Source organism: Lepidothrix coronata, unplaced genomic scaffold (genome assembly GCF_001604755.1).
Source record: "Lepidothrix coronata isolate B3197 unplaced genomic scaffold, Lepidothrix_coronata-1.0 Scaffold7, whole genome shotgun sequence".
NCBI classification, from domain to species: Eukaryota; Metazoa; Chordata; class Aves; order Passeriformes; family Pipridae; genus Lepidothrix; species Lepidothrix coronata.
This window is the reverse complement of record NW_016690187.1, coordinates 4,405,776-4,414,200: the sequence shown is the minus strand read 5'-3', so window position 1 is coordinate 4,414,200 and position 8,425 is coordinate 4,405,776.

Genomic DNA, 8,425 nt, shown 5'->3' with positions numbered 1-8,425 from the left:
AATACAAGTCTCCTGCAAGATTTGTAAAAAGAGCAGGGGAGGTAGGACAGAGGGACCATGTTAGTGCCATCGCATCAGCAAAAACCTGAGTTCAACTTTTATTAAACATCCGTGGATCCAACCACATGCCAAGCACCTCTAGGAAAGCAGCATTCATTTGTCCCAGTGTTCACAGAACTAATTGCTTCACTGACATTAATTTCTGGTGGCCACAGTATGACAAGTCCAGGTCTTATTTCTCATCAAAGACTATGCTTTCATGCTGCTCCTTTCTAGCATTGTCCCTGCTCCCACCTGGCTTCCCTGCTGAGCTCTTTCAGCTCCCCCTTTCCAGCTCTGCCTCTGCCCTGCTCCACACAAAGAGCCCCGGGCTCCTCTGCCGATTGTCTTCTCACTTTCTAGGGAGACATCTCTTCTTCTTCACACTCTGCTAGCAGTGTGTTATCTAAGCCTCCTCCCTCATTGCACACCCAGGGCATCATCCTCTCTCAGCTGTTGATGCTTTACAGTTCGTCCCTCCTCCTCCTCCCCCCCCCAGTCTGAAATTCCAACCACAACAAAAAACTCAGGAATGAGACAATTAATATGTATTAATTCAATAGGAGGATTAAAAACAAAAAGCTTTTGCAACAACTTCCCAGTCAGAATCACGAAGACTATTGTAAGGCAGAAAAACCTAAGAAATGGCAGCTGTAAAATATATTTAAAAGCCTTTATTCTTTCCTATCACAATGTGGCAAAAGAGACTAAATACAGCTTTCCATTTGTTTAACTAAAAGCTGCCATTCCTCAGTCTCTTTGATGATAATGATACCCACAGTTACAATCAAACTGCAGCACACACATGGAAAACTTTGAGCTCTGTACCAACTTTGCACAATGTATTATTAATAGCAAGATTTGTGAACCCAAATGCTCTGAGGTGCTGAGAGCAAGGGAAAGCCTGACAGTGCTGGGCTCATGGTTGATGCTGATAAATGTAGCACACTGAGGAGGAAAAAGAAAAACCTGCAACTGGGGATTGTTTGTATTACAGTAGCCACTGGACCCTCTGTGCTGTGCATGGGGAGAGACTATTCAGGAGTGCAACATCGAGCAGAGAAGTCAGACAAGGGATGGGAGAGAAAAGATATTAGCAGTCCCACTTTGCTAACGTGGAAATGAAACAAAGTATAGTAAAGGTCTAGTACTGCCGTAGAAAAGGTCGGGTACCCCACAGGGTTACACCGGGGTGGGTCTTGGGTCACTTGTCTGGCTCAGAAAGACCAAAAGAACCTACTGATTCTCCAAATCTGAAGCAGCATGGCCACAAGCCCACCCCTCAGTTTGGAGTGCCTGATAATAGTTATTCTAGTGCATTTTTTACTTAAGCAAATTCTTGCTGGTAAGCCGTAAGTTTGAACTTCTGAAAAGCACACTTTGAATTTGCAGAGGGCCACATGCTCCTAAGGTCCTGTGAAGGCAGCTGAGCACAGAGTGAAAACACTGCCCTGCTGTAGGAGCTGCCCAGAAAATGGTCTGCTTCCTGACTGTTGTTCTTCAGGTCCCAGTTCCCTGGTGGACCATCCAGTGCAGTTATTTGAGGCATGGACTTCAGTGCCACCCTATTGACTGCAAAGCAGCCTCAGCACCATTGATTTCCATGAGAAGTTACACTAGAAAATCAATGGAGTCTCTGTGCAGGATCCTGAGGAGAGAGGGGTGACACCCCTTGGGAAAAAGATCTACTCTGCAATGATAAGGAAGCGGCCCCATCCCCAGAGAGAAAGGACTGTGACTCAAAACATTCACAGAAAGGGAAAGGAAGCAGGGTAGAGCTCCTATGAGATTAGAGATTTCTTGTCTAGGAAGCAGCATGAATGTGAGGTCTGACCTGAAATGTGCACAGATGTCAAAGGGAGAATTATGAAGATGATCTTCAGGCTGATACATCCAGCAGAGCTGTCTCCAATAACATCATAGCACCACTAAGAAATTTTTAGGAAGGTAAGCATGTACATAAGTTCTGTGCCAAACATGCTCTGAAATGTTCTCAAAACACAGGAGTGCTTGGCTATAATGAAAACAGCTCAGCCTGGCTTCCAGCTATCAGCTGGGATCCTCTAGATCTATTCTCATCTGTCTTTTATTAGCAGATTATACCTGGCTTTTTCTGTTGTGAGATTGCTTTTTGAGATCACTGACTTATGCTAGGTAACATCAAGTGAAAAGCAGTGGTGCCCTTAGGAATCACTGACTTTCTGGGACATCCTCACCTAAGTGTTCTATGTTAAAAACCCATCTCCAAACAGCTGGGTATCCAGCAACATCAGAAGTTCCTACCTCTGATATTTCACAGACATAGTCAAAAGGCAATCTCTCCCTCAACAGTTTACAACTTAACTAAATGCAAAAGTAATCCACAGGCTTGTCATCCATGTTGTATCTGGCTCTTGGTTTTTGTCTGCTTTGTCTCTTCAGATTGTAAACTGTTTGAGGCAAGAACTGTCTCTTATCGGCGGAGGGGCTCGGACAGAATTGCACACAGACCAATATGATCGGCAAAATGTCGGATTTATTAGGAGAAAGACAGATTATATAGTGGTAATGACGCTTAACTTCTTGTTCACATACATTGGTTACATAAGGAAAACATGCTCTGCTGTCCACTGCTAATTGGACCACAACAGGTGGTCATAGGAGATAAGAAAACTTTATTCACCTGCCAAAACTCCTCCTTGGCATCTTGGCACAAGGCCTGCAGCCATATTAGTGGCGCAGCACTTTACTATCTGCACCCAGCCAGGCCAAGGTGAAGGTCTCAGAAATGCAATAGAAATTGTTCACGCAATTTCTATCCGCCGACAGTCTCTGACTCTCTGTTTGGACAGCAGAGAGGTCCCAGTCCTTGCACAGCCAGGTACCATAATACAAATAAGGCACAATAATTTATTTTAAAATGAACATCAAAGAAAATAATAGATTAAAAGGGAAAGAAAACCTTTCATAGCTCAAGGCTTTCCCCCATGACAGTGCTCCAGAAGAATGTGCTATCTGCTGGAGGGAGTGTCTAACCCCAGTTGCTGGGAGGGCTGTGCAACTTACCACCACCACGGAAGTCAATGCAGGAATGTGCCTGGGCATGGGGAGGGAGGGGGAAGAAGGGTGAGGTCAAAAGCTAAACCATGATAAGCAAAGGAGAATTCTCTTTAAAATATACACATGCATTTTCTTGCCAGGATCTATCAAGCCAAGAGCCAAAGCATGGTAATGGCATTTTGTTTATAAGAAAAAAGAAACAGCTTCTGTCCTAAGAATTTATTTGCCAAGTTTCAGGCGAGGGGGGGTCTAACTGACTTGTTGGCTTAAGAATTTGTGGATTTTTAAGGAGGTGTTTTAATAAGACTGTGGCATGGCCTTTTCTAACACTGAGCACACAGCCCTGTAAGTGCTTACTACAGAACATGACACTCACACCATGGGAGCCAGCCCGCCGGCAGCCAACAGCAGCACTTACAGTTAAAGATGTCATGCTGGCTTTGCAGGGCTCAACCACTTGGGTCACATCCAGTCCCATCCAGTCTTCAGTGAAGTTGATAGATAAACTCCCACCAGCTTCAGCAATCTTTAAATGAGGCCCTTGTTTTGTGGCTGTAACTGAGTAGAGGTCCACAAATGTGTCCCTCTAATTCAGTCTGTGGAAAATTTGCTGTTGATCCTATCTGGAGTGTGGTCCAAGTGGAGCTTCTCCAGCGTGAAGCTGACCATGTGCTGCCCTGTGGGTAGGAAAATGGGCCATTTTGGGTGCTTTTAGCAGTTGAACACACAGAGCTTGGGTCACCTCATACTAGCAAGAGGTTATTTGATTTTTCAAGAGACTTAACTGCACCTCAGAGTTACAGTGGGGTAAGAAACTCAAGCTCCATCCAAAGCCCTCAGTAGCAAAGCCCACAGAATTGCCAGGGACTGTTGGAGGAACAGATGGCCTTTACAGCTCCACGGTCTCCTCTTCGCAGGTGAGGAGAAGCTGTGGAGGATCAACAGCTTCCTCGCAAGCTGTGGGCCAGCACCAGTGACTGCATGGCGAAGGAGCATGGCAAAGGAGAGAGGGAACCGAGCACATTATTTGTGGAGATGGGGTCAGGAGGGATGGCTTCCTGCACGCTTGGGGTTTTGCTGCAGTGGCTTCTGATGCCCTTAGAAAAAAGGCCAGGCCATTGGCACTCTACAGCAATTCAGGATCTGTCCTTCCAGCCTTGGTCACTGTGTGCCCCCTCCCCTCCTCCATTTCCCCTTCCAGGTCCATTCACTGTGCCAAACAACAGCATGCAATCATCTTGTGGGGGTTATTTCTGCCTAATGTACCCACCCAGTGGGATTTTAGTGAACATTAAAGCAGTAGATGGAGCCTTTAATGAAGTTAACCTGCTGAAACCAGGAGAGGGTTTGGTTGAAGTACACCTGAAAGCCCTGGATTACACAGCAGCTGCTTCAAAAGAAACCCATTGCCTCCTTTCATACCACTGCTGTATTGAGAAATAATACAGCACCTTTATATTCTGCCTAATTTAGTCAGCCTGCTGAAGCCTGAAAGCTTTTTTTATTAACTCTGTAGATGCAGGGGCTTTCCTCCCCCCTGTAGGCACCACTGCTTGCCCCCCCTGCACAAGCTGCTGCTCAGAGCAGGCCCCCAGCAGCAAGTCTGCACCCCTCCCATGGCTCAGCACCTCCACAGCCAAGAGGAATCACTCTCCCTCTCTCCGCTAATCCGAAGATGGATTTTAACTCCATTAGTTTGCTTCCTCTGTACTCCTCCTTGTTTTCTGCTGTTTATTAATTTTTCCCCATCCCCTTGTTCTGCGTCTTCGTTTCTTTTGACACCTCCCTTTTCCACTCTTCTCTCCTTTTACTTCTGCTTTTTCCCTCCTTCTTTCCATTTCTTCTTTCCTGGCTGTCTCAGCACTCCCCTCATTTTCCCTGCAGCAGTGCTGCTCTCCTACCCTCCCCAGAGCCCTCTGCCAGCTCCTGGCACTGCAGCAGGGCAGTACTGGCCCGGGCCCCACATGGCTGCCTGAGCTTCAGGCCACACTGCAGCTGGACAGCCTGAGCACTGGAGTAGCCTCTGCACAGCAGCAATGCTCCTCCTGCACAAAATATCTGTGAGCAGGAGAGCCAAGGGGAGAAAGTAGCTCCCTGATGCCCCGCAGACAGTTTGGCAGCTGGAAAAATGGGGGAGGACATGTTATAAGGAGAGGAGCAATAACGGGGTGAGTGGGCAGTAATGAGATGGACAGGAGTGGGAATGGGTGGGCAGTAATGGGGTGGGCAGTAATGGGGTGGGCAAGCACTTGCTTGCTACAGTACCCCCAGAGCTGAAGGGGCAGCCTCTGGGCTTGCTCTGCAGCCGCTGCTTAGCAGATTAGCAGACATTGTACTCCCCATGAAAAATTAACAGAGCAGGTTGTTAATTAAGCCACCTCCAGACTGGAAGTTTATGGACTTGAATGCAATGTGCCAAATTGCTCTCTACAAGTTGAGATATTGGACTGCTTTCTGAGTATGGACAAATTCCCCAGTAAATAGTCTGGTTGAAAACTAGGGCTAATGGGATGCTAAGGTAATTATTGGCTATTTGTGGCTATAAAACAAGATCTTGTAATCATGCACCTGATAGACTAATAAAAACATTTTATATGATGCACTTAGAGCTTTTTAGCTGAGGATCTCAAAGCACTGTCTGAAGGAGGAAAACTGCAACAAAAAGTCTGCGGTCCTGTGAGGAGTTGGGAGACAACCCATGCTGTCTGCCCCCATGCCCTGCGCTCCCGCTCCTTGGATACCCTGCCAAAAATGTTTGAGTCCCTGCTCTCCTGCTGACTGACAATACTTACGGTTTTATCTGGGCCGGGTATCATTTTTCCCTGCTCTCATTCCTAACCCTGTTTCAGTCCTGCCGTGTTGTTTTCTCTGGAAGGCTGTCAAGATCTGCATTGGAAATAGTATGTTTTGACATAAAACTGGGGGAGACACCCTGTTTGTCCAGCTACTCTGGAGCCCAGAGAAGGTTATGGGAATACATGGCGCCTTGGTTTTAATTGTGTTTTATTTTAAATCAGGATTGAGAAAGGCTCTAAGGAAAAACTTGGGGTTTTCCTGCTTTACAGACACCTCCTGATGGTCAGTTCATGGGGAGAGAAGGACTCGTTTAGAAAAAGGAAGCTGTGATTGAAAATAAATGAGGCTGTATGATCAGTATTTAAAAGGAGCTGCAATTAAAGGGAAGAGAAGAGCAGAGCTGTAGTGTGCCAGGGAAAACCCCAGGTATGCAGGCCCTCAGGTCAGCAGCAGGGAACTAGACAGCATTTGAGGAGGCAAAGGCTTTCTTCTGGAGGGGAGGAGAGATGGGATAAATTTCACTGCGCGTCACAGCTCTGACTAATGCTTGGGCTGCAAAATTCCTTCAACCAAATTTAATGCAGATGGTACATTAAATATTACAGTACCACTAAATTACATACTGTCTCATTTTCAGTGAGGTTTTGTGGATGTTTCTGACATACAGACACGGAAAAATGCTGCAGTTCCCGATGGGTTGGGTGAGCACTTACTTGTGGTTTTTAAATACCCACAGGACAACTGAACAGTGACCAGAGTCCTGAGCCCTTTGGCAGAAGCAGGACTTCCCAGCACAGAGAGCCGATGAGGTCCAGCCTTGCTTGGGGCACAGAGCAATGCCCACAGCAGCAGCAGCAGCTGCCCCTGGAAACAGGCAGAGGTAAGTTCAAGGTACATAGCATCACCTTGTGCTCAGTGCCTTCAAACCTGAGAGAGGATCAGAGTCTTAAATGCTCCCCAAAGGAGTATTTTTGACACTCTTGTACCTAAGCTGGACTAGTAGGTGTCACCAGCTCTATTATCATCCTGTCCTTAACACCTGCAGTGGTAGAAACTGCAGTCTCACTGGCCGGTACTTTAGTTGTGCCTTGCCTTTCCTGACAGAGACATGTTGGGGAGAGGAAACGTGAGATCTGACACTAAAACAGAAGGCTGGATTTGTAGAGAGGTATTGAAAAACAGCTGAGAGAAACCTCTGTGGAGCAGCAGGTAACTTCATTTCCCATCACCATTTTCTTTCCTAGGGTTATCTTCTCTTCACTCAATATCAGATCAAGAGCTGTTATCAGTTCAAGGTTGCGTTTGCACTCTTCTATTGGCCTTAATCGGGGGAAACTGAACATAAGGGGAGAACTACTGCCCCTGTGCTCTATCGCATGTGAGATGGGGCCTGGTAACCTCTTCCTTTTCCATGCATGTCTTAAGAGAGGAATGATTCATGCTGTGGGTTTATATTACGCTCTGATATCTGTGTTATGGTTTGCAAGGGCTATTTATACACACAAAAAATCACACTTCGCTAGCTTGATAGTAGTCTAACTATAAGCGAGTAGTAAATAATAGTTGCATAATTCAAAGTCAAAATACAATACATAAGGCAGTAGACTCTGTTGCCACTGGCTTTGCATTGACTTCAGCAGGTTTTGGAGCACATTTGAGACACAGAAGATGCAAAATCAGGTATCAAAACACAGAGAAGGAAGACGGATGCTACAGCCCTCGGGGTAACGGCTGAAATATCAGATCTGTCTGTCAGGCCAAATCTGTTGCTGTCAATGAACTTCCACTGGCCTCAGAGGAACTCAATGCATTTGTGTCGTGTGAATGCACTTTAAACAGGTTGGCATCGTGATTTCATTGACGTGAGCTGGTGATGCTACCCATAACTGATAGACAGCAGAGTACAAAATAATTAGTCTCATCACCCTAAATGAATACCAGTGAAACGTTCTTACTTTCCCTCTCACCCACACAATGATGTATCTCACTTCTGCCACATGCCAGTATCTCTTCACTAATTACCAACTTAAAAAAACTGAGATAACGTAGCTTTAATCCTTTTGTCTACTGTTTATTTGAAAGTTGGAATCTACAATCTAAGGACTGATCAAAAACATACATAATTTGCTTTTAAACAGCTTTTTGGTGCTGGGTTTTAGGACTCATTTCACTTCTGTGCTTTGAAATTTCACCTCTCAAACAGCATGGAGGTGTGAGTTAGCCCCAGCTTGCCAGGTACCATTCAGCTTGTTGCGGTCTGTGAATTTAAGAGACGAGTAAACGCAAAATCCCGGCGGTTCCAGCCCGGGCGGAGACTCCTAACCTTCTCAAGTCAAAGGCGAACAAACTTTTTGAGCAGTGTTAGGGTGACTATGTGAACGCTGTTCTCGGTTTGTGTTTTTAAAGAGCATCTTGCAGAAAACGGGTTTGGAGCGTGAAAACCAACTGCGGTGCAGTCCCGGAGCGGGTTTGCATTTGTCCGTGGTAGCAGCCTTTGCACCGCAACGCGGGTGCCAGGAGCGAGGCAGCGTGTGCTTCCCGCTCCCGCTCC